Here is a 22393-nt window from a genome sequence, read left to right on the forward strand (position 1 = left end):
TCTAGAATTATAGCTCGTTTTACCTCCTAAAAGATTTTTATGTATGTTCATTCATTGCAGAGATTTTTTGCATCTCTGCTATACACTGCACAACCCTGTCTGGCAGGACAAGAAACCTGATTTTAATCTGCTGAAGTTAAAGCGGAGTTCTGCAAAACAAAAAATTAAAAGTCAGCAGCTACAAATGCTGCAGCTGCTGACTTATAAAATAAGGACACTTACCTGTCCAGGGCGCCCGCGATGTCCTCACCCGAAGCCGACCCGTCCCTCAGCTCTGGGTGGAGGCGCCGGTATCTTAAGTAAGGGAATCAGGAAGTGAAGCCTTGCGGCTTCACAGCCTGTTTCCTACTGCGCATGGGTGAGTCGCACTGCACATTCTGAATGGTCCCTGCTGTCTTCTGGGACCTGTGTGTCTCCCAGAAGACAGCGGGGGGGGGGGGACGGAGGAGGGGCTGGATATGGCGCAGTTCGCCGTGGATTCTGTGGCTCTTTTTCACCAGATGTGAGAGCAAATACCTGGATTAGACAGGTATCTGCTCCCCCTCTCCCCCCTGAAAGGTGCCAAATGTGACACCGGAGGGGGGAGGAACCGGATCAGCGGAAGTTTCATTTCTGGGTGGAAGGAGCCGCTTGGTGAATTTGGATTCTCTGATCTCCGCCTCAATCTTAAGAATGACCTCAGCCCCTCTGGTACACCTGGTTAAATAAAATTACTGTAAAGACATTTAAGGACAAGCGTGGAAAATACTTGAATATATTATCACGGTTTAAAAAGCATATGGAAGCCTACAACACTGTTAAATATTTCTGCAAAGAATTAATACATTACAAAAGACAACCTTCAATACTTAACAACTGTAAATTTAGAAAAGGACAGTAATCTATATGCCCATAACACAGACGCTGAGAGGAAGGAGAGAAGAATTGTCAACTTCTCAGCTCCTTCTGGGCCACAAGCACCATTGAAAGTAACCACGTAAAAATAAGAAATGGGTTAACAGGTACAGTAAGAGTACTAGTATCTTCTGCTAGCAAACTTTGAAAAGAAAGTAGATTTTCACCCGCTCACCAATCCTCTGTGCGATGACACGATCGAAATTCCAAATGCTTTTTCAGGTTCGTAGGCATGTTGTAAGACACTGGATCACCTCCTGTCGGCCGATCGGGATGGCTGGTAGCTAAACTGGCAAGGTGACTGTACAGTGGTCGACTGAACACCTGGATGGATATTGCGATCCCTGAAGCGGTGTGTATTTTCTCTACTGGGCAGCACTGGTGTCACGTTCTCACGTACCTGATTGATGAGCCCAATAGTGCAGAGAAAGGCCTCCCTTACGTATCTGACTCACAGCCCCTGGTGGAGCCGACAGGTGGCACGGGAGTGCAGAATGGTATGAGTGCCTGGCAGGTCAGCTGTTGGACGGGCAGCTCCAAGGTCCCAGATGCTGTAGAGGTGACAACCAGCTGGAAGGGGGATCTGAACAGCAGACAGACTGGAGGCTGGAACACCCAATATCCTCACTCACACACACCCAGAAGTTGGGTCTGGCAGTCAGTACACAGTTCAGAGGGGTGTGGTTTCAAGCAGAGGTAAGCAGGCTGGTTAAAGCACAGACAGGAGATGCTGGAGCAGGAACTACAGGCAAACAGGTCAGGTCACAGGCCAAGTCTACAACTGGCGGGCAGCGTGGAATCCAAAGGAGCAGGCAGATTCAAGGTCAGAGGTGAGCCAAGGTCAGGTGCAGGCAGAAAGCAAGGGAAGTCCAAAGGTCAAGCCGGGTTGTTCAGATCAATCACAGAAGCAGGTAAACAGAAGCAGGGGTCACAGGGAGCTGCAGATCAGACAGCAAAGACACAGTGCTGCTGAGGTGTTTAAATAAGGCAGGCAGCCTGTTGCCAATCACTGAAATCAGCCTGCACTAAGTTAACCCTTAGGTGACAGATCCATGACATTGCCCCCTTCTAAAGGGCTGCCTCCAGATGCCCAATTGGGCCAACTTCACAGCATGGGATCTCTTGAAGGATTGCATTAGTTCTTTAGCATGAATTTTGTTTTCAGGCTCCTAAGAGTTATCTTCCAGCCCATAACCCTTCCATTTATTTAGATACTGAACCTGATTGTACCTCCTTCTACAATTCAAGATAATTTGCCTCCACCTCGAATTCCTCCTTTCCATTGACTATTACAGGCTCCGGTGGACCAGTACTTCGTTCAGGGAAGGGATTCGGAACAGAAGGCTTCAAAAGTGTCACATGGAAGACGGGGTGAACTTTAAGTGAATCGGGTAATTCTAGCTCATAAGCTACGTCATTGATCTTCCTCTTTACAGGGAAGGGGCCCACAAACTTAGGGCCCAATTTTCTTGAGGGGCAAGCCATTTTCAAGTTCACTGTAGACAACCATTCCTGGTTGCCAAGTTCCAGAAATAGTTCTGCTTGTTTTTTCCTGTCAAAGATCTTTTTATTGTACTCTTGTGTTTTGGTCATGGTCTCTTGTAATAGTATGGTACTAGGCAGGAAGGACGGGTGAAAACCGTAATTAGCAAAAAATTGAGTTTGTTTGATGGCAGAATGGGAAGATTTATTATAAGCGAACTCGGCAATGGGGAGTAAAGAGACCCAGTCATCTTGTGAGAACAAAGAAAAGCAACGGAGGTACTGCTCCAGAGTCTGATTGGTTCTTTCCGTTTGCCCATTCGTCTGAGGGTGGTATGCGGAGGAGAAGGCCAATTCAATCTCTAGGGACCCACACAGAGCTTTCCAGAACCTGGAGGGGAACTGGACTCCCCGGTCGGACATAATGTTGGCTGGGACTCCATGGAGCCTTACAATTTCTTTGATGAAAACTTTTGCAGTTTCCATAGCCGAGGGTGTTGCTTTCATGGGCAAAAAATGAGCCATTTGGACAGCCTATCCACCACCACGAAAGATGGTAGAAAGACCCTCAGCCGGAGGGAGTTCCACAATGAAGTCCATTGAGATCATTTTTCCAGGGTCTCTCTGGAAAGGGCAATGGTTTCAGTAAACCCAAGGCTTTTACCCTGCTGTTCTTGCTTCGGGACCAAGTAGTACAAGACTCCACATAAGTCTTACAGTCGCCTACCACCCGAGGCCACCAGAATGTGCGTTGTACCAGTTCGGCTGTTTACAGGGCATGAAAGTGGCCAGGCCAGCTTGTGGTCATGACAGAGCTCCAGTACTGCCACCCTTAAGTCCTTAGGTACAACGATTTTACCTTTATGCCACAGTAGGCCATCCTGTGCCTGTAAGCTGGTTTCAGAAAACGAAGCAACCTCAGCAGAAGCCTGTTTGATTCACGATAGGAGATTCTCCTGTAGTATGAGAAAGTTTCCTGAGGGAAGGATGGTGTCTGGAAGTGTGGACATCTCAGGATCGTTGAACATATGTGAGAGTGCATCTGGTTTTGTATTCTTTGACCCCGGCCTGTACATTATATGCAATGAGAATATAGAGAAAAAAAGTGCCCACCTTGTCTGCCGTGGTTTTAATCTCTTAGCCGTTCTCAGATATTCTAAATTCTTGTGGTCCGTATAGACCAGAATGAGATGTGCTGCACCTTCAAGTAAGTAACACCATTCTTCTAATGCGGCCTTGATGGCCAAAAGCTCACGGTCTCCTACATCATAATTTCTTTCCGCTGTAGATAATTTGCAGGAAAAGAAAGCAACCGGGTAGAGTAGGGCTTTAGCTCCTTGCTGTTGAGACAGCACAGCCCCCACTGCAACTTCTGAGGTGTCAACTTCAAGAGCAAATGGTAAGGCAGGATCAGGGTGCTTCAAGATGGAGGCTGAAGTGAACAGTTTTTTGAGGGCTTTAAATGCTGATTGCACTTTGGGAGACCAGAGGAATCGGGTTCCTTGTTTAGTTAGTTTGGTAATGGGGCAATAATAGCAGAGAACCCCCTAATAAACTTCCGGTAGAAGTTGGCAAACCCGATGAAGCGTTGAACCCCCTTCTTGTCCACAGGAGCTGGCCAATCTAAGATGGCGGTGACTTTCTGGGGGTACATCTTGATGCCTTCAACAGAGATTATCAGACCTAAGAACTGGATACATTGAAGTTCCAAATTCGCACTTCTCCGGTTTGGCGTAAAGGCCATGCTGCCGGAGTCGGGTTAGCACATTTCAGACATGCCTACAGTGGTCATCTACTGTGGAGGAGAAAATTAGGATGTCATCCAGGTACACGATGACTTACAAGTCTAGATAGTCACGAAAGGCTTGACTAGGTACTCGAAGTGCCCGAATCGGATACGAAAAGCTGCTTTCCATTCATCTCCTTCTTGAATACGATTTAGGTTGTATGCTCCCCGGAGATCCAGTTTAGTGAAGGTGACTGCGGTTCCCAGTCTTTGAAACAGTTCGGGCACAAGAGGCAGTGGATAATAGTTTTTGACAGTAATCTTGTTCAATTCTTGGTAGTCTACGCAGGGGCATAGTGAATGGTCCTACTTTTCTTTTCAAAGAAGATGCCTGCGCCAGCCGGAGAAGTAGATGGGCAAATAAATCCTTTTTTAAGGTTGTCGTCAACATAGTCCTTCAGTGTGCCCAACTCAAGCTTGGTTAAAGGAAAAATCCTTCCGAAGGGGACCTGAGCCCCTGGTAACAGTTCAATAGGGCAGTCATAGGATCTATGGGGAGGAAGGGTCTCTGCACCCTTCTTACTGAACACGTCCAGAAAATCGTGGTATGCCACTGGGATTGATTGGCGTAATTCAGGATCTGTGTCAAGGCAGAGTAAGGGTGAGGGGTTGACTGAGTCCTCTTGCAGGCAATGTTGCTGGCAATAACTTGAAGGAAATTTGATTTATCCAGTGGCCCAGTTGATGTGGGGATTATGGGCATCCAGGCGTAAAAACTCTTGGTGATGGGAAGCAATGATAGCCAGCAAAGGGACAGTCTCCTGTGTAACTGGACCGGATTTAATGACAGAGCCATCAGCAAGATGTACGGCTAGTCCCCGGGTCTTTGGTTGAAGTGGATTGAGGTATTTGGCTGCAAACGTCAAGTCTATGAAACAGCTGCAGGCTCCGGAGTCATTTATGATGGATACCTGGATATTATTTCCTGGGAGCTGTAACATGACAGGAGTGCAAGGTGAGAGGCTTGGTTAGGTAAAACAGGAACATGCATTGAAGAGATTGAGAGGTACTTACGCATCATGGCAGGACAGGACCTCACATAATGCCCGGGTTCCCCACAGTACATACAGAGGTTATTGATTCATCTGCGCTGTCGTTCCTCCATGGTGAGAGAGGGACGAAACAAGCCCAACTGCATGGGCTCGGAGGAATCCAGAGCTGGAGCAACTGGAGCAGGAGGAATCTGGCTGGAGAAACTGGGAACTTTAGGTAGCATCCAATTTGGCCGATATTGACCTGTGGATCTTTCGGAGCAAAGTTCCATTAGGCGTCAGCCAATCTGAATTGACAAAATAATACGTTTGTCCAGAGATTGGGGTATCCCTACTCATGCCAGTTCATCCTTTAGAGGATCAGATAGTCCCATCCTAAATTGGCAACAAAGGTCGCATCGTTCCAATTGTTATCAGAACTCCAACGACTGAACTCGGCCCCGTAGTCCTCTGCCGCTCTGCGGCTTTGCTGAAGTGCATGTAATGCGGCCTCAGCAGTGGCAGTCTGCTGGGGGCCCTCATAAAGTTGTGATATAGTGTCAAAGAATGTGGTGAGGTTGTTTAATGATCCGGCCTTTTGTTCCAGAAGGCGATGTGCCCAGGCTTGGGGTTCACCGGTCAACACAAGCATTACAAAAGGCTCTGTATTTGCTACGTTCACCCTCAAATCTTTCTATGTGGGTACCCTTGGTTCTGGTGGTAACATCACTACCGAAGGTGTGGTACCAGCTGAGGTAGCGCCTTGAGGGTTGACAGGAGATGACAGAATTTGAACTCGTTCTTCCAGCCGAGTATATCCTTCTTGTAGATCCTTAACAGCTTGTGTCAAACCCGCCAGGTGTCGGCACAGTTCTTCCATGGGGGAGGTTCCTCGCTCAGGCTCAGACATGGCTGTCTGATACTGTCACGTTCTCATGTACCTGACTGATGAGCCCGATAGTGCAGAGGAAGGCCTCCCTTACGTATCTGACTCGCGGCCCCCGGTGGAGCAGAGTGCAGAATGGTATGCCTGGCGGGTTAGCTGTTGGACGGGCAGCTCCAAGGTCCCAGATGCTGTATAGGTGATAGCCAGCTGGAAGGAGGATCCGAACAGCAGACAGACTGGAGGCTGGAACACCTGATATCCTCACACACACACCCAGAAGTCGGGTCTGGTAGTCAGTATATAGTTCAGAGGGGTGTGAATTCAAGCAGAGGTAAGCAGGCTGGTTAAAGCACAGACAGGAGATACTGGAGCAGGAGCTACAGGCAAACAGGTCAGGTCACAGGCCGGGTTTACCATTGGCAGGCAGCGTGGCATCCAAAGGAGCAGGCAGATTCAAGATCAGAGGTGAGCCGAGGTCCAGTGCAGGCAGAAAGCAAGGGAAGTACAAAAGGTGAAGCTGGGTCGTTCAGGAGATCAATCACAGAAGCAGGCAAACAGATCAGACAGCAAAGACACAGTGCTGCTGAGGTGTTTAAATAAGGCAGCCTGTTGCCATTCACTGAAATCAGCCTGCACTAAGTTAACCCTTAGGTGGCAGATCCATGACAACTGGGTTGCTGAGCAGGGTGCCTGCTCCTGGCTCCTCTCAGCCTCCTGTCAGCACGCTCACAGTAGTCTCAGGAAAAGCGTGGCTAGCAGGTGCCGCTAGACACCAGATAGAGTTTCACCACACAGTCCTGTCACCTCTCCTCCACTCTCTCTTCTTCTGTTGATAGCACTCTCTCTGCAATTCTGTGCGGAAGTCTGCCTCTCTCTCTTTCAATCACCTCAGGCTTCCCTCTCTTCAGTCTCCTGTCAGCACTCTCTGTGTCTCCATCTTGTGGCCAAAAGGAGAAATGCATTACAACATGCCTGCTACAATTTTGATATAAAATAATGTTCTTTAGCAAGAAACATACATTCCACATTGATAATTATGCTACCAAAATTAGTGTACGCTGTAAATTGCCTCCAGCATTGCTCCTGTTTCTTCTTGCTGGAGGCTGCCATTTTGCTGAAGGGTGGGGGGTCTCTTTACTAAGTAAATATACCAGAAGCATTTTTTTTAAATGAACCACTACTAGAAAAATTTTGCAAATGAACTACCTACCCTGAAACTGGTCAGCTATCTTAAAGACTTGCTCCTGTTATTGGTTGCCAGACAGTGGCAACTAGTGTGCAGGCTGAATTCTACATTATAAGAGAAAGGAACCACTATACTGTAGGGTGTTTAATTTTCTAATGGAAAAAAATAAACTGTAAAATTTTTGAAGACTTTGCTTACGCCCCGAGTCTGAGTGATGTAAAAGATATATATGCTAAATTTCAAGAAGATTGGATAATATTTAGAGGTTGCACACTTTGATCTGTTTTGTAAAAATAGGCAAAAAATACGATTTTTCAATGTTAATTACTTTTATTGGGAAAACTAGAAATCACAAACTTAAAATACTATTAAAACTATACACTAAGATTAATAGGTAATATGATAGGCAAAACATGTGTTATATTAATCAACTTTGAACGATGCAATCCCTTGTATTCTGTCACGTCGTCGATCCCAAACAATTCAAAGAACGTCTTTGTTTTATTAGTAACGAAATGGCTCAGGTCTTTTCCTTCAAAAAACATGTTTTTACCCTCTAATCGTTTCACTTCCTTTTTCTTTGCAGGTTTGGTTTCTAAATTTTCATAGTCATATTTTTCTTAACAGCCTGAGTAATACAAGCCAATCCTACGTTTGTTTCTGACAGATACCAAAGGTGTCTCTTAGCAACTGTGAGAGCACATTTTTTGACATCTGCATCTGGGTAAGTGCTCAAAAGCTGTAGCATATCCAAATCATTCTTTGGAGTCCATCGACTTACAATTGCCTCATGCCAAAAGCAAACATATATGAGGCTGACAAAATGTGCAACCCGTTTCATAGCTTCCAATTGTTGTTGAGGAATATTCAACTGTTTAGTGAAGAGGACAATTTTAAGTGCATATATTGCCTTTGCCATCCACCTTCCTTGATGCAGTGCCCCTGGGATCCTGAAACTGAAGTCGTTTTTAGACCAACCTCCTAGGTACAGGAGTGAGAGTTGTAAAAACTCTTTGTAGTCTTCTCTTGTATGACTTCCGTCTTTTAGGACATTTTGGATGCAGCTAACCATTTCACTCGTTGTTCTTCTAGAAAGCCTTGAACTGGACTTTCTTCACCCAGCATTGTTGTATATGACTTCTTATCAAGTGAAGACCACAGACTTTGCTTTGATAAAAGTGATCAATGTGTGCAACCCCTAAATATTATCCAATCTTTTTGAAATTTGGCATATATATCTTTTACATCACTGAGACTCAGGGTGCAAGCAAAGTCTAATGAAATCACATCTTTGGAAAAATGAAACACCCTACTATACTGTGATCATTTTGCTGCACAAAATGTACAGTTACTGGATGGGTTTTATCACAACAGTTCTGGTTGCCCCTATGCTACCAGTGTCCAAAGTTTCTCCACTTGGCTACACCTCACTGGGCTGTGCAAAGAACTATACACAAAATTAAAGTGTGATCAGATATGAAACCTGTGTGTTAAAAATTGAGACACTTGCATTGCTCAGTAACAGAAGGTGTTTTCTTAAGAAATTACTAGAACAAGCTTGTCTTGCACTCCCAGTTCAAATTCAATCATGGTACATTCTACAAAGCAAATGGCCAAACTCAGAAAATAAAATGAGCCCAGTTCTATGACTTCACTAGAACTGTCTGCACTCTCCTGTTTTAGTAAATCAACCCCTATCTGTCCTTGGTTGATGGCTTTATTGTCCATGCAACTCATCACACAGTAGTACCAGAGACCTTTGAAGAGCATGTTATACAGTTTAAACATGGGAATTACCCTGGAATTTTAAGAATAAAGCAAAGACTATGTGAACTATACTGATGGTCAGGTAAGGATAACCAAGTACTACCTTTCATTAAATATTGTATTACTTGTAAGAGTCATGAGAAATCTGTTACACATACTTATCACTCATCGGTGGTATGTTATGAAGTTGAGCTGGCTGTCCAAACCCAGCTGGCAGATGACAAGCCAGCCAACAGGCAAGTTTTGAAGCAGAATCACATGCTCTTTTGGTACATAGTTGCCTTGGTCCAGCTTGGACCAAGGTAACTATGTATATACAATACCCGTGGGATCCCTGTAGAACGCAAGGGAAGCCTGGGACATTCAACTCCCACTCATTCCACAAATCTGGCACGCAGATGTGGCTGGTTAAACTGGAGGAGGAGTGGCTGGCTCTTTCTCACCTCATATCCCACGATTTCTGTTCTAGAGGGTGCTATGCCTCCCTTTTCCCAATGGATGCTATGTTCCAGTCGGTAAGCTCCTCCTACCAGCCTCGGTCCGCACTCAGCCTCAACACAGGACATGCAGCAGAGAAGAGATCAGATTCTTTTACAGACACAGCCTTGATCTGCACAGTGTGTAGCTGCTGTTGCGGTTCTGACCTGTGAAATCCTCAGATCGGAAAGGCAGAGCAGCTGAAACAGCCAGCTACACATTGTGCAGATTAAGGCTGCAAGAGAATCTGAAATGTGTGCAGTGTGGTTAGGAGAAGCTTTGTCGAGTGCCCTGCCAACAGTGACCCCATTCTCTGCACTGCTGACCTCATTCTATGTCTTGATGAGCCCATCCTCTGCCCTGCAGAGCCTTCTTTTATACCCTGCTGACCCCATCCTCTGCCCTGTTGACCCCTGTTTTATGACCTGCTGATCCCATCCTTTGCCCAGATTACCCCTGTTCTATGCCCTGCCGACCCAATCCTCTGCCTTGCTGACCCCTGTTCTATGCCCTGCTGACCCCATCCTCTGCCCCAAAGACCCCTGTTCTGTGCTCTGCTGACCCAATCATCTGACCTGCTGACCCCTATCTCATACCCTGCCAATTCTATCCTTTGCACTGATGACCCCTGTCCTCTGCCCTGCTGATTGAGGAAAAGGGAGAGACACAGGAAATATCAATCTGAGTGTAGTATATAAGATGCGATTTATTAGCAAAATAAGTAATGCACTTACAGGAAATGGCATAAAAACGGGCTCATCTGTAAAAGGTGGTGTCTGCGGGTGTAGATCAGCATCCAAAACGAGCGTCCACGGATCTGGCAGATGACTGGGGGGGCCTCAATCCATCCTGTGGCCCCGCTGACCCTGTCCTCTGCCCTGCTGACCCCTGGTCTATGCCCTGCTGACCCCATCCTCTGCCCCGATGACCCCTGCTGGCCCCTTTCTCTGCCCCTCTGACCCCTGTCTTATACCCTTCTCAATCCATCCTCTGCCCTGCTGACCTCTGTTCTATGCCCTGCTGACCCCATTCTCTGCCCTGATGGCCCCTGTTTTATGCCTTGATGACCACTGTCCTCTGTCCTGCTGACCCCTGTACATTGCCCTGCTGACCCCCTGTCTTCTGCTCTGCTGACTCCTGTCCCCTGCCCTGAAACCCATGTTATCTGCCCTGTTGAAGCCTGTTCTCCACCTTACTGACCTCTGTGCTCTGCTTTGCTGATCCCTGTCCTAAGCCCTTCTGACCTCCCATCCTCTGAACCCCTGACTTGTTTTACTGCACCCCCAAATCAGACAGACTAGATCCAGTCTTGATGTGGAGCCCCAAGCTGCCTGCTCTCATTTTGGACTGGTAATTAACCAGCTATTGGGAATTACAAGTTTAGAGGTACAGGAATTAGGACTGATCTGAAATGTGAAGGTGCAGGAATTGGGGTGATCTGGGGTCTGATGGTGCAGGAACTGGGGTGAGTTGAGGTGTGGATGTGAATGATTTGGGGTGATTTGAGGTGTGAAGGTGCAGGAATTGGGGTGATCTAAGGTATGAAGGTTCAGGAATTTTTTGCTGATTTGAGGTGTGAAGATGCAGGAATTGAGGCTGATCTGAGGTGTGAAGGTGCAGCAATTGGGGAGATCTGAGGTGTGATGCTGCAGAGATTGGGGTGATCTGAGGTGTGAAGATGCAGGGATTGGGGTGATCTGAGTTGTGCAGGAATTGGGCTAATCTGAGGTCTATAGTGCAGGGATTGGGGTGATCTGAGGTATGAAGATGCATGATTTTGGGTGGTCTGAGGTGTGAAGGTGCAAAGCTCAACGTTCATTTCTCACTATTATTCAAGTTGTTTACAGCATTTACTTTATAAAAATTCCTTTTCGTGTTTGAGAGTATGAAGACTTATTATGTAGCTGGAACTATCAATTTGCTCTATAAGCTGGAACTTACTGTATTAGACACTGCTACTACAATGATGTCCACTAGCTCCCAGATCCAGTGCCGAACAGCTGCCCTGCTGCATTCTGAACACATAAGGTTGGCCACTTAGCAAAGCATTTTTCAATAGGACAAAGAAGAGAGTGTGATATCACTGCCCCGCTTTTCCACCTAGATCAATAAGAGAACAACTTGCATTCATTGAGAAAATGCAAAGCATTCCCTGCTGCTTGGCACAGGGCGCAGAACCTAGTGGACATCACTGTAGTAGCGGTGTTTACTATAGTAATTATCAGCTCTTAGAGGTATCCCACAGGTATGGCATTTGTATAAAATGCCATACCTTGAGTTTTACTTTAACTGCCTGGTGACTTGTCAAGTCAACAAGCCACCAAAATCTCAGACTGGGTCTCAGGAGATACGTAACTTGTAAGCAATATTATTATTATTCTTCACGATTTTTTTAGCGCCAACAGTTTACGCAGCACTTTACAATGTAGAGGGGGGGTAGCACAATTACAGTACAGTTCAATACAGAAGGGACAGGGGGGCCCTACTTGTAGAGCTTACATTCTAAAGGGAGGGAGTGGTGGTACAAAAGGTAATAGATGCGGGAAAGATTTGATGGGGGGTGGCTCAGGCACAGTTGTTAGGTGGGTGTGGGATAGGCTTCCCTCAATAAGTGAGTTTTCAGGGATCTCCTAAAGGTGGATAGGTTAGGGGCTGATCGGATATACCGGGGCAGGGAGTTCCAGAGGATGGGAGAGATTCTGGAGAAGTCCTGAAGGCGAGCATGAGAGGAGGTAACAATGGAGCTAGAGAGCATTAGGTCCTGGGAGGAGCGGAGGACAATATCTGAGAAAGAACTTTGTTCACTGAGGGCAAAGCTATTGTTAATGCACATATTTTTCTCACAAATTTACAATAATTAATACATTCAGAATCTCTAAACAATTTGACTGTAGAAATAAAACTGCTCAGTAAATTGAAATAAAAGTAGAATGCTGACATGCAAATGATACACTACTTTAATGAAACAATGATTATCAAGGGCAATAAAGCACAGAACAATATGTAATCTGGTCTCAATTAACATTAGTAAAAAATTCTTTCTAGTACAAACAAAATCAAATGTAATGTTCCTACTGAGAGGTTATGTCCAGAAATAACATGCAAATTGACTTTACTTTACCCCCATTGTGTGCCTGGGCAGCAAGCCAATGATTACAATTTTCTTAGCTACAGCATAAATAAACCAGATCAAAACTGGAAACTGTAAGCCAAAGCATCTTTTCTGTTCATTGTACTGTAGATCTATAGCCTGTATGTATTCTATTCTAGCCTAAGGGTGTCAAAAACCTTAACCAAGAATATTTCATCTACAGCTACCCACAAATATTTGGGGAATAGTGAGGTTAAAGACACAAAAATGAAATGGGGTGCTTGCTGCCTTAACAATTTCCTGACGTAATCCACCCAAGCTTCTCTACCAAAGATTTCATACCAAATGCCAAGGCTTTGGTCACATGACTGGGAACTGCATACAAACAAAATTTGCAAAATTTTCATCATTACATATAAGGTCATTTTTGGTAATTTAATTATTTGCATTACATCATACAGGCTGAATAATTAAATTAAGTCAGACTCCTCCTTCATTGCAGATTTTCACTCAATAAAATTAGCAACCACGGGAGGAGGGCTATCAGCAAGAATTGCAGAAGAAGCAATACAAGGTCTCGAAAGAAAACACACTGAGGCCTGCTTAGCACTCAATGTCCAAAAATGTCCCAGAAAGTTGATCACAATGCAGACATCTATGGACCACAACTAGTATACTGGCTAAATGCACTTTATAGTATAGGTCCTTGACTTTATTCCCTATTGAAGAGGTGCCTCAAGCTACTTCCTGCTAGATCTATTGGGAATTCCTTTATGGCACTTCAGTTCTCTGCACAATATTCATTTTAATTACATACACCAGAGAGTGGTTTAATTGATACTTAGTTCTTGCATCAAATAAGAGGGAATGCAGTATTTTAAAGGTGTAGCAGATTCTCAAAAAACTTTAAAAGTGGCAGGGTTGATCTTTACAATGATGCAACAGTTATGGTCCCTAAGTAGCAGAAGTTTAATGCAGTGCAATATTGCAGATAAACATCAAGATTTTGTGACCCACCTGGAAGGTTGGAATTAGATTATAATTGCAATGCACGGTGTTCCTGCTGTTAAAAATCCTGATATTTGGACCACCAGATACACCTGTAGTTAAATCAGTCATTGTTGGAGGGTAATTTGAAGGGCTGGTCAGAGAAAGAAGTATGTTGGACACTCCTGCAAACTTATAAGTGCGATATTATGAGCAAATTCTGCAAAAACAAGTCATTGTGCCTATTCAAATGTGTTACTGGCAATTTAATTCAGCAGGATTTAACACCCTTAGATCCTTTCTCAAAAAACACCACAAAACCTACTGGGAAGATTGCTGCAAGATTTTTCAGATGCTAAGTTTGCCAGTTGTCTTCCAGTCATTCAGCTGCAGAAATGTAAAAGTAGAGATCAGACTTTTTCCCTGATGGGATTCAGAGCCAGGGTTAGCTCAGGAGACAATTAAGGAAGTTGTAGGTGCGGCACAGCTGGTAGGCAAGATTGGCTCCTATTGGTTAGGTTGATGTTCAGCTTCTTTAAAGATTATGAAAGAACATCAACCTTGACATATTTAGTGCCCTTCTGTGAGACACTTATATGATCTATTGGTACGGTTACATAAATAAGGTCTGTGTATATGATTATAATGTGAAATGCCTCTCTAGCAACTGTCTTCACTCATGAAATGCCAAGTCGATTGCCAACAGTTTATGGCAGCCAATATAATTTTCTTCAAGGGCAGAGAACTTGTGAGAGAAGATGGCACAAGGGAGGAGACACTCTGGATAATTCAAATATTTAGTCCAGGTTTGGAAGAATTGGTCTGCTTCAGGAGGCCAGTTGGAGGGACATCACCCTTATGGGTGTGGCTTGTTAGGAGAGGTGTTCAACCACTTGAGCTCCAGAAGGTTTTACCCTCTTCATGACCAGGTCATTTTTTGCGATACGGCACTGCATCAGTTTAACTGACAATTGCGAGGTCATGCGACACTGGACCCAAACAAAATTGATGTCCTTTTTTCCCCACAAATAGAACTTTCATTTGGTGGTATTTGATCACCTCTGCGGTTTTTATTTTTTGCGTTATAAACAAACAAAGAGCGACAATTTTGAAAAAAAAATTTTTTTTTTACCTTTTTCTATTATGCCGCGTACACACGGTCGGACTTTTCGTCTACAAAAGTCCGACAGCCTGTCCGACATACTTCCGACGTACCTTCGGCAGACTTGCGGCAGACTTTCTTACGAACGGACTTGCCTACACACGACCACACAAAAGTACGACAGCCTAGTACGCGGTGACGTACACCAAGTCCGATGAGACTATAAAACGGAAGTTCAATAGCCCGTACGACACCCTTTGGGCTCCTTCTGCTAATCTCGTGTTTATCTCGTGTTAGTAGAAGTTTGGTGAGAGACGATTCGCGCTTGTGAGACTCGTATTTTTCAGTTCGTTTTAACTGTTGTTCAGTCTGTGCTTGTGAGGTTTGTATCTGCTTTTCAGTGCGTTTGGTCAGTTGGCATTGAGAAATCTTTGTTTTATTGGCCGCTCGTTCCTGATTTTCAGGTCGCTCTTCACAGGCCTTGCTGTTCTTCAGTGCGTTCTGTTTAGTGCGTTCTGACCAGCCGACCGTTTTGAAACCATGTTACCTGTACGTACTCGTCGTCGAGCTCGTGCATTGTATGTGCTTGGTGCTGTAGTTTATTCTTCAGCCCAAGACCAGTCCATGAACAGGGCGAGGAGGAGTTCATGGACCAAGAATTGGTTGCTTCAGCGTGACCAGTTCTGTCACATGCCTTTGCTCCGTGAGATCCGTGAGAATAATCCTGAGGATTTCAGGAACTTTCTCCGGATGACGGACCCCGTTTTTGACCGTTTGTTGGCTTTGCTGACCCCCTATATCAGCAGGCAGGATACCTGCATGAGGCAAGCCATCACTCCGGAGCAGAGGCTGGTCGCTACCTTGCGGTATTTGGCCACAGGGAGAAGCCTGCAGGACCTTAAGTTCTCGACAGGCATCTCCCCCCAGGCTCTGGGGATCATTATCCCAGAGACCTGTTCTGCCATCATCCAGGTCCTGCAGATATTTTTCTTTTATTAGCATCACATGTTCTTTTATGTAATCTTTGATAATGTAATGTATTTCTTGCTTCAAACACTACTTACAATCATTGCAATATAGTGTGAATGTCCCCTTTTTATCCTCACACATGCTGGATTTTTTTCCTGTTATTTTTTGTCATGCATGTATATTTTCCTTCAATAACCTCCCCAGCATGAAGTGATGGGAACATATCCACCTAGTCTACTCATTTTGAATGTATTTTGTTTGAGTGTATTTAGTGTGCTTATAATTAGCAATTAGCTAGATTTCCCAACCCCCCCCCCACCCACCTAAACTCACTCCAAATAGTGTGCTGCTAATTAGCAATTATCTAGATTTCCCAAACCCCCCCCCACCTAAACTCACTCCAAATAGTGTGCTGCTAATTAGCAATTATCTAGATTTCCCAACCCCCCCCCCCCCCACCTAAACTCACTCCAAATAGTGTGCTGCTAATTAGCAATTATCTAGATTTCCCAACCCCCCCCCACCTAAACTCACTCCAAATAGTGTGCTGCTAATTAGCAATTATCTAGATTTCCCAACCCCCCCCCCACCTAAACTCACTCCAAATAGTGTGCTGCTAATTAGCAATTATCTAGATTTCCCAACCCCCCCCCCACCTAAACTCACTCCAAATAGTGTGCTGCTAATTAGCAATTATCTAGATTTCCCACCCCCCCCCCCCCCCACCTAAACTCACTCCAAATAGTGTGCTGCTAATTAGAAATTATCTAGATTTCCCAACCCCCCCTCCCCCCACCTAAACTCACTCCAAATAGTGTGCTGCTAATTAGCAATTATCTAGATTTCACCCCCCCCCCCACCTAAACTCACTCCAAATAGTGTGCTGCTAATTAGCAATTATCTAGAGTTCACATCCCCCCCCCCCACCCTCGTAAAAATTAGCTTGAATGTTCTGTGGTGTTGATTTGTCTAAAGCAAATATATGTTGCACTTTGCAAAATGCATGTGCACTCTACAAGTGCATTTGTTCCAGTGCTTTAGTAAATGAGCAGAAGCTCTGCTGATTTCCATCATCAAATCATATGCAAGCCTCAAAGTGTTTTCATTAATTGCCCTTGCATGTGATTGTGTACTCCTTGCAACATGAATGCCTTTTTACATTACCTCATTTACTGTAAGCTGGTTAGCAACTGCACCTGCAGAGTGCGACAACTGCAGTCTTGTAGCCTTTTTAGTCCCTAAATTCCTGCGTGTCCTAAAAGTAATCTTTTTTAGGGATTTCACAACCCCCTAAAATGTAATCAATGTTCCATCAGAGGGGGTGAGCAATCTGATAAGTGTGCCTTTCCATATTAGTTATTCCAGAAGAATTAAATTATTGAATGTTATACTGATGCTGGGGAATAATGTTTTTAATTGTCTAATTTTCTTGCAATGTTAGCTTCCAAATTAATTGATTTTGGTTTTCTTGTTTGATTCCCCAGTTTCCTTCAACGCCACAGGAATGGCAGACTGTGGCATCCCATTTTGCCAGCCGTTGGGACTTTCCCAATTGTGGAGGGGCTATAGATGGGAAACATGTCTACATTGTGCCACCACCCCATTCGGGGTCATACTATTTCAATTATAAAGGGTTCCACAGTATTGTTTTAATGGCGGTGGTGTCGGCACACTATGATTTTTTATATGTGGACGTGGGGAAGAATGGCCGGATGTCGGATGGAGGAGTATTTGCCCAGACAGAGTTCTGCCAGCGTCTCCAGAGTGGTGGCCTGGGATTGCCACCTGATGCGGATAATGTGGAAGGACTCCCCTTTGTCTTCATTGCCGATGAAGCCTTCGCTCTCAGCAAGCACCTCATGAGGCCATTCCCCCAAAGAACCCTCACCCCGGAGAGGAGGGTTTTTAATTTCCGGCTGGCCAGAGCTAGAAGAGTGGTTGAGAATGCGTTTGGAATTCTGGCCAGCCGGTTCCGCCTGTTTCAAACAGCCATTAATTTGGCGGAATACAAACTTAATTTTATCATTTTATCGTGCTGCATTCTGCACAACTTTTTAAACAAACATTCTCAGAATTATATAGGCACAGTTGGGCCTGAGGCCGGACTTATTATAGATGCCAACCTTACGGGCCTGGATACTGTCCGTACTGGCTTGGCCCCCCAAAGTGCCCGTCAAGTTAGACAGCAATATGTTAATTATTTTATGGGTAGGGGGGCCATTGCAATGGGCCAGGATATTTAATTTTTTACAATAAAAAAAATATTGATGAAATCTTGAATTATATTTATTGCTTGCCTTTCTTTTGGGCTTTCTCCTAGGTTATGGTCGAGCAGTTGTAGTGCCAGCTGTATTTTCATTTTAAATGTCTAAATAAGCTCCATTGCCACTGTAAACAACTTTTTGACAATTATAACCAAACTGATACTGAGCATTGAAATAACAAACCACACATTTATTTAATTCCTATAAGGAGATGTTTTTATTAATGGTTGTTATGCATTCAGTTCTGCATTTAGTATAAAATGTTCATAGACAAAAATATAATGATATCTTAATAATGTAGAAAAATATAATTATATTTAAATATTTCTACCTAATCCACAAAAAAATATTTTTGGCTTTTTGATTTTCGCAAACAGGCTTTTTTTTTTATTTTTTTTTTGTTTTTTTGGTTTTTTAAAATCAAGTTTTTTACTTGTTTTGTTTTTTTGAAAATCAAGTTTTTTTATTTTTTTTGTTTTTTGAAAATCAAGTTTTTTATTTTTTTTGGTTTTTTGAAAATCAAGTTTTTTATTTTTTTTGGTTTTTTGAAAATCAAGTTTTATTTTTTTTTTTTTGTTTTTTTGAAAATCAAGTTTTGTTTTTTTTTTGTTTTTTTAAAATCAAGTTTTGTTTTTTTTTTTGGTTTTTTAAAATCAAGTTTTATTTTTTTTTTTTGGGTTTTTTTAAAATCAAGTTTTGTTTTTTTTTTGGTTTTTTGAAAATCAAGTTTTTTATTTTTTTTGGTTTTTTGGTTTTTTAAAATCAAGTTTTTTACTTGTTTTGTTTTTTTGAAAATCAAGTTTTTTTATTTTTTTTGTTTTTTGAAAATCAAGTTTTTTATTTTTTTTGGTTTTTTGAAAATCAAGTTTTTTATTTTTTTTGGTTTTTTGAAAATCAAGTTTTATTTTTTTTTTTTTTGGTTTTTTGAAAATCAAGTTTTGTTTTTTTTTTGGTTTTTTAAAATCAAGTTTTTTTATTTTTTTTGTTTTTTTTAAAATCAAGTTTTGTTTTTTTTTTTGGTTTTTTAAAATCAATTTTTATTTTTTTTTTGGGTTTTTGAGAAAATCAAGTTTTATTTTTTTGTGGATTTTTTATGTATTTTCGAGAAACAGCCCTCCTTTTTTAAATTAGGTTAAACAGCCATTTATGTTCAGCCAAAAAAATAAAGAGAAGGCCCAGAATGGGGTCAGCAAAACAGGAAATGAAGGACATGATTGATGTTTTGGGGTTTCAAAAAGGGCATTTAGATTCGACCCAAAACATCAATCATGTCCTTCATTTCCTGCTGCATACGATCCAGCCGATTACGCATTTCATCGATGTCCTTATTCCAGGCCATTATTTGACCAATTAGCCGTTGGGCACTTTCTGAGGTGAAATAGTCACTTCTTGTACCTAAAATGGAATGAAACCAAAAACTGTCTTTAGAAATATGCACACATACATAGTTTACCTTACCATAATAAAGCTGTTGTCTCAGACACTGACCTGGTGGGGTGCCCATGTAGCATAATTCCTCCACATCCTCGGGGGTGGCGCTGTTGCTTGAATCAAGCACAACAAGATCCCCTAAAATAGAGTAGAAAAATTACATTAAACAAAAGGCAGCCATGCATAGATTACCGTAAGCTGGTGTGTCAGACACTCACCTGGTGGGGTGCCCATGTCGCCCACCTCTCCTTCCTCCACATCCTCAGTGGGGCTTGGGCTGATTTCCCAATCATGTTTGGCTTGGGGTGGACTGTCTTCTTTTTGGCTGAGTGATTTTTCCCCTATGTGAAACAAAAAATTATTAATCTACTTAGCACACAGATATTTTAGTACATAGTAATTTTCCAACATTTGTAGTGAAGTGGTTTGTGTAGAGTTCCTATTTTACCTCAATATTTAAAATTATAAATACATATCGGATAGATATCTAGATATCAATATCTCAAAATATAGTTAATAATCTTTTGATCTCTCTCTCTCTCTCTCTCTCTATATCTGGAACAAAATCTATAAATATCTAACTAAATGTAAAGAAAAAAAAAAAGATAACTTAAAATATTCAAAAAGAATGTTTTACATTTCTATATCTATCTATCTACCTATCTCTATATTTCTCTCTCTCTATATATTTCTCTCTCTCTCTCTCTCTCTCTATATATATCTCTATATATCTCTCTATATATATCTCTATATATATCTCTATATATATCTCTATATATCTATATATATATATCTATATCTATATCTATATATCTATATCTATATATATATATATATCTTTATATATCTATATATATCTATATATATCTATATCTATATATATCTATATATCTATATCTATATCTATATCTATATAATATATATATATATATATATATATATATATATATAGATAGATAGATCTATCTATAGATATGTAACAAGGTTTATTAAAAGATCGTTTAAAACGATGAACAAAAAATCGTATAGGAAGGAAAAGCACATGGAGCAGTATACAAGGTAATAAACACAAGAGAAAAACACGACAAGTACTTACTTTTTTTAAGAACTTTCCGGATACGTCTGTATTGATCCGGCTCCCTGAGTTTCAGGTCAGACCATCTTTTTCGAAGTTGATCTCTGGAGCGCTGGACCCCAAAAGATGCCTGCAAAGTGTCCACGACCTTCGCCATTATTTTGGCCTTGCGCAAATTTGGCCGTGCGTACGGCCCATACTTCCCATCATAGTCGTCTTTGTGAAGAATGGCCACCATCTCCACCATCTCTTTAAAACTCATATTAGAGGCCTTAAATCTAGGCCTCACAGATTTTGTTGACGTTCCAGCCTCCGGGCTGTCTCCACTACCTGAGGTCGTCAACATGTCAGGTGTCTCCGCCATTATTTACTCCACTACGCGCCGTAACAAAAAATGGGCGGAGAACATGAGTTAAAATCGAACGTCAGGGGCGGGCGACGCAGGCGGAGTTTCACACATGCGTAGTGTGTAAAGAGGGCCCTTGCGCACGTGTCGTACGTACGTTCTGTGCGTCGAATTAGGGGGCGGAGAACATGAGTTAATTTCGAACGTCAGGGGCGGGCGACGCAGGCGGAGTTTCACACATGCGTAGTGTGTAAAGAGGGCGCTTGCGCACGTGTCGTACGTACGTTCTGTGCATCGAATTAGGGGGCGGAGAACATGAGTTAATTTCGAACGTCAGGGGCGGGCGACGCAGGCGGAGTTTCACACATGCGTAGTGTGTAAAGAGGGCCCTTGCGCACGTGTCGTACGTACGTTCTGTGCGTAGGTGATAGTGGACCAGGACGTTACAAAATGAAGGTAATTTTAGATATATTTTTTTTTGGGTTTTATGGTCATGACTTTGTAGCAAGCGGCCTATATGGCTTGATAGATTGATGAGGCCTACATAGGGAGAAGATGATGAGGGGTTAGCAGAAACCTATAATAAAAGTGTTTTTTGTCTTGTGACTTCATCTTTTCCAGATATAATGAATCCCCTATTTAAGGATCCAGAGTTCCTTACAGCTTTTATTTCTAAATATCGAGAGATGAGGAATTTGTGGGAGGTGAAACACCCTCAGTATTATGCAAAGCATGTGAGGAAGTCAACGCTGGAGAGACTTCTGTCCTTTGTCCAGGCGACCATCCCGGAAGCAACAATGGAGACATTGCTCAAGAAAATTGGGGTCTTGAGGAACATTTATAAGAGGGAGCATAAGAAGATCCAGGAATCAAGGAGATCAGGAGCATCAGCAGATGATGTTTATGTACCCAGGCTGTGGTACTACAATCAACTCCGTTTTCTTGATGACCAGAATGAAGCCAGGCCATCACTTTCAACCCTTCCCTCCACCCTTCCCTCCACCCTTCCCTCCACCCCAGCAGAGGCTGATGAGGAGCAAGCTGGGTCTTCCATCCTGGATGAACCAGATATGACCATCTGGAGTCAGGTAAATTATTTTAACAAATATTTACTGTACTAATATTAATGATGTTAACTGGATGTTATAATTGTCTAAAATAATTTTGCACTCAAAATTGTGTATACATATCAATTGACAGTAGTGGCTAAATATGTTTGGCACCTGCTTGAAATAATTAGGGTGTCTGATTAGACTCTTTTATTAAAGAGATGTATTCACATTGAATTTGCTATTCATGAGAAGCAAACTGTGTGTCATTGATGAACCCAAAAAAATATACTAAAACTATTGTCCTTTTTTTATACACAGGATGAGTCCATCCAGGAGGAATGTGGGGAAAGTGGCAGGCAGGAGGAGACCGGGCCCATGGACAGCCTGGAGGAGGCCGGATTCACCATCATCCTGGAGGAGGCTGGGCCCAGTGTCAGGCAGGAGGTGGCTGCTCCCAGTGAGGTGGCTGCTCCCAGTGAGGTGGCTGGGCCAAGTGAGGTGGCTGGGCCAAGTGAGGTGGCTGGGCCCAGTAGGAGCCTGACCGAATCCCAAGTGCCTCCCCTCCACCTTCCCAAAAAAAGGGCCAGGAAGGGGATGGTCACACAGGACGCATCCCTGCGCCTCATG

This window comes from Aquarana catesbeiana, linkage group LG01, assembly GCF_042186555.1.
Source record: "Aquarana catesbeiana isolate 2022-GZ linkage group LG01, ASM4218655v1, whole genome shotgun sequence".
Lineage (NCBI taxonomy): Eukaryota > Metazoa > Chordata > Amphibia > Anura > Ranidae > Aquarana > Aquarana catesbeiana.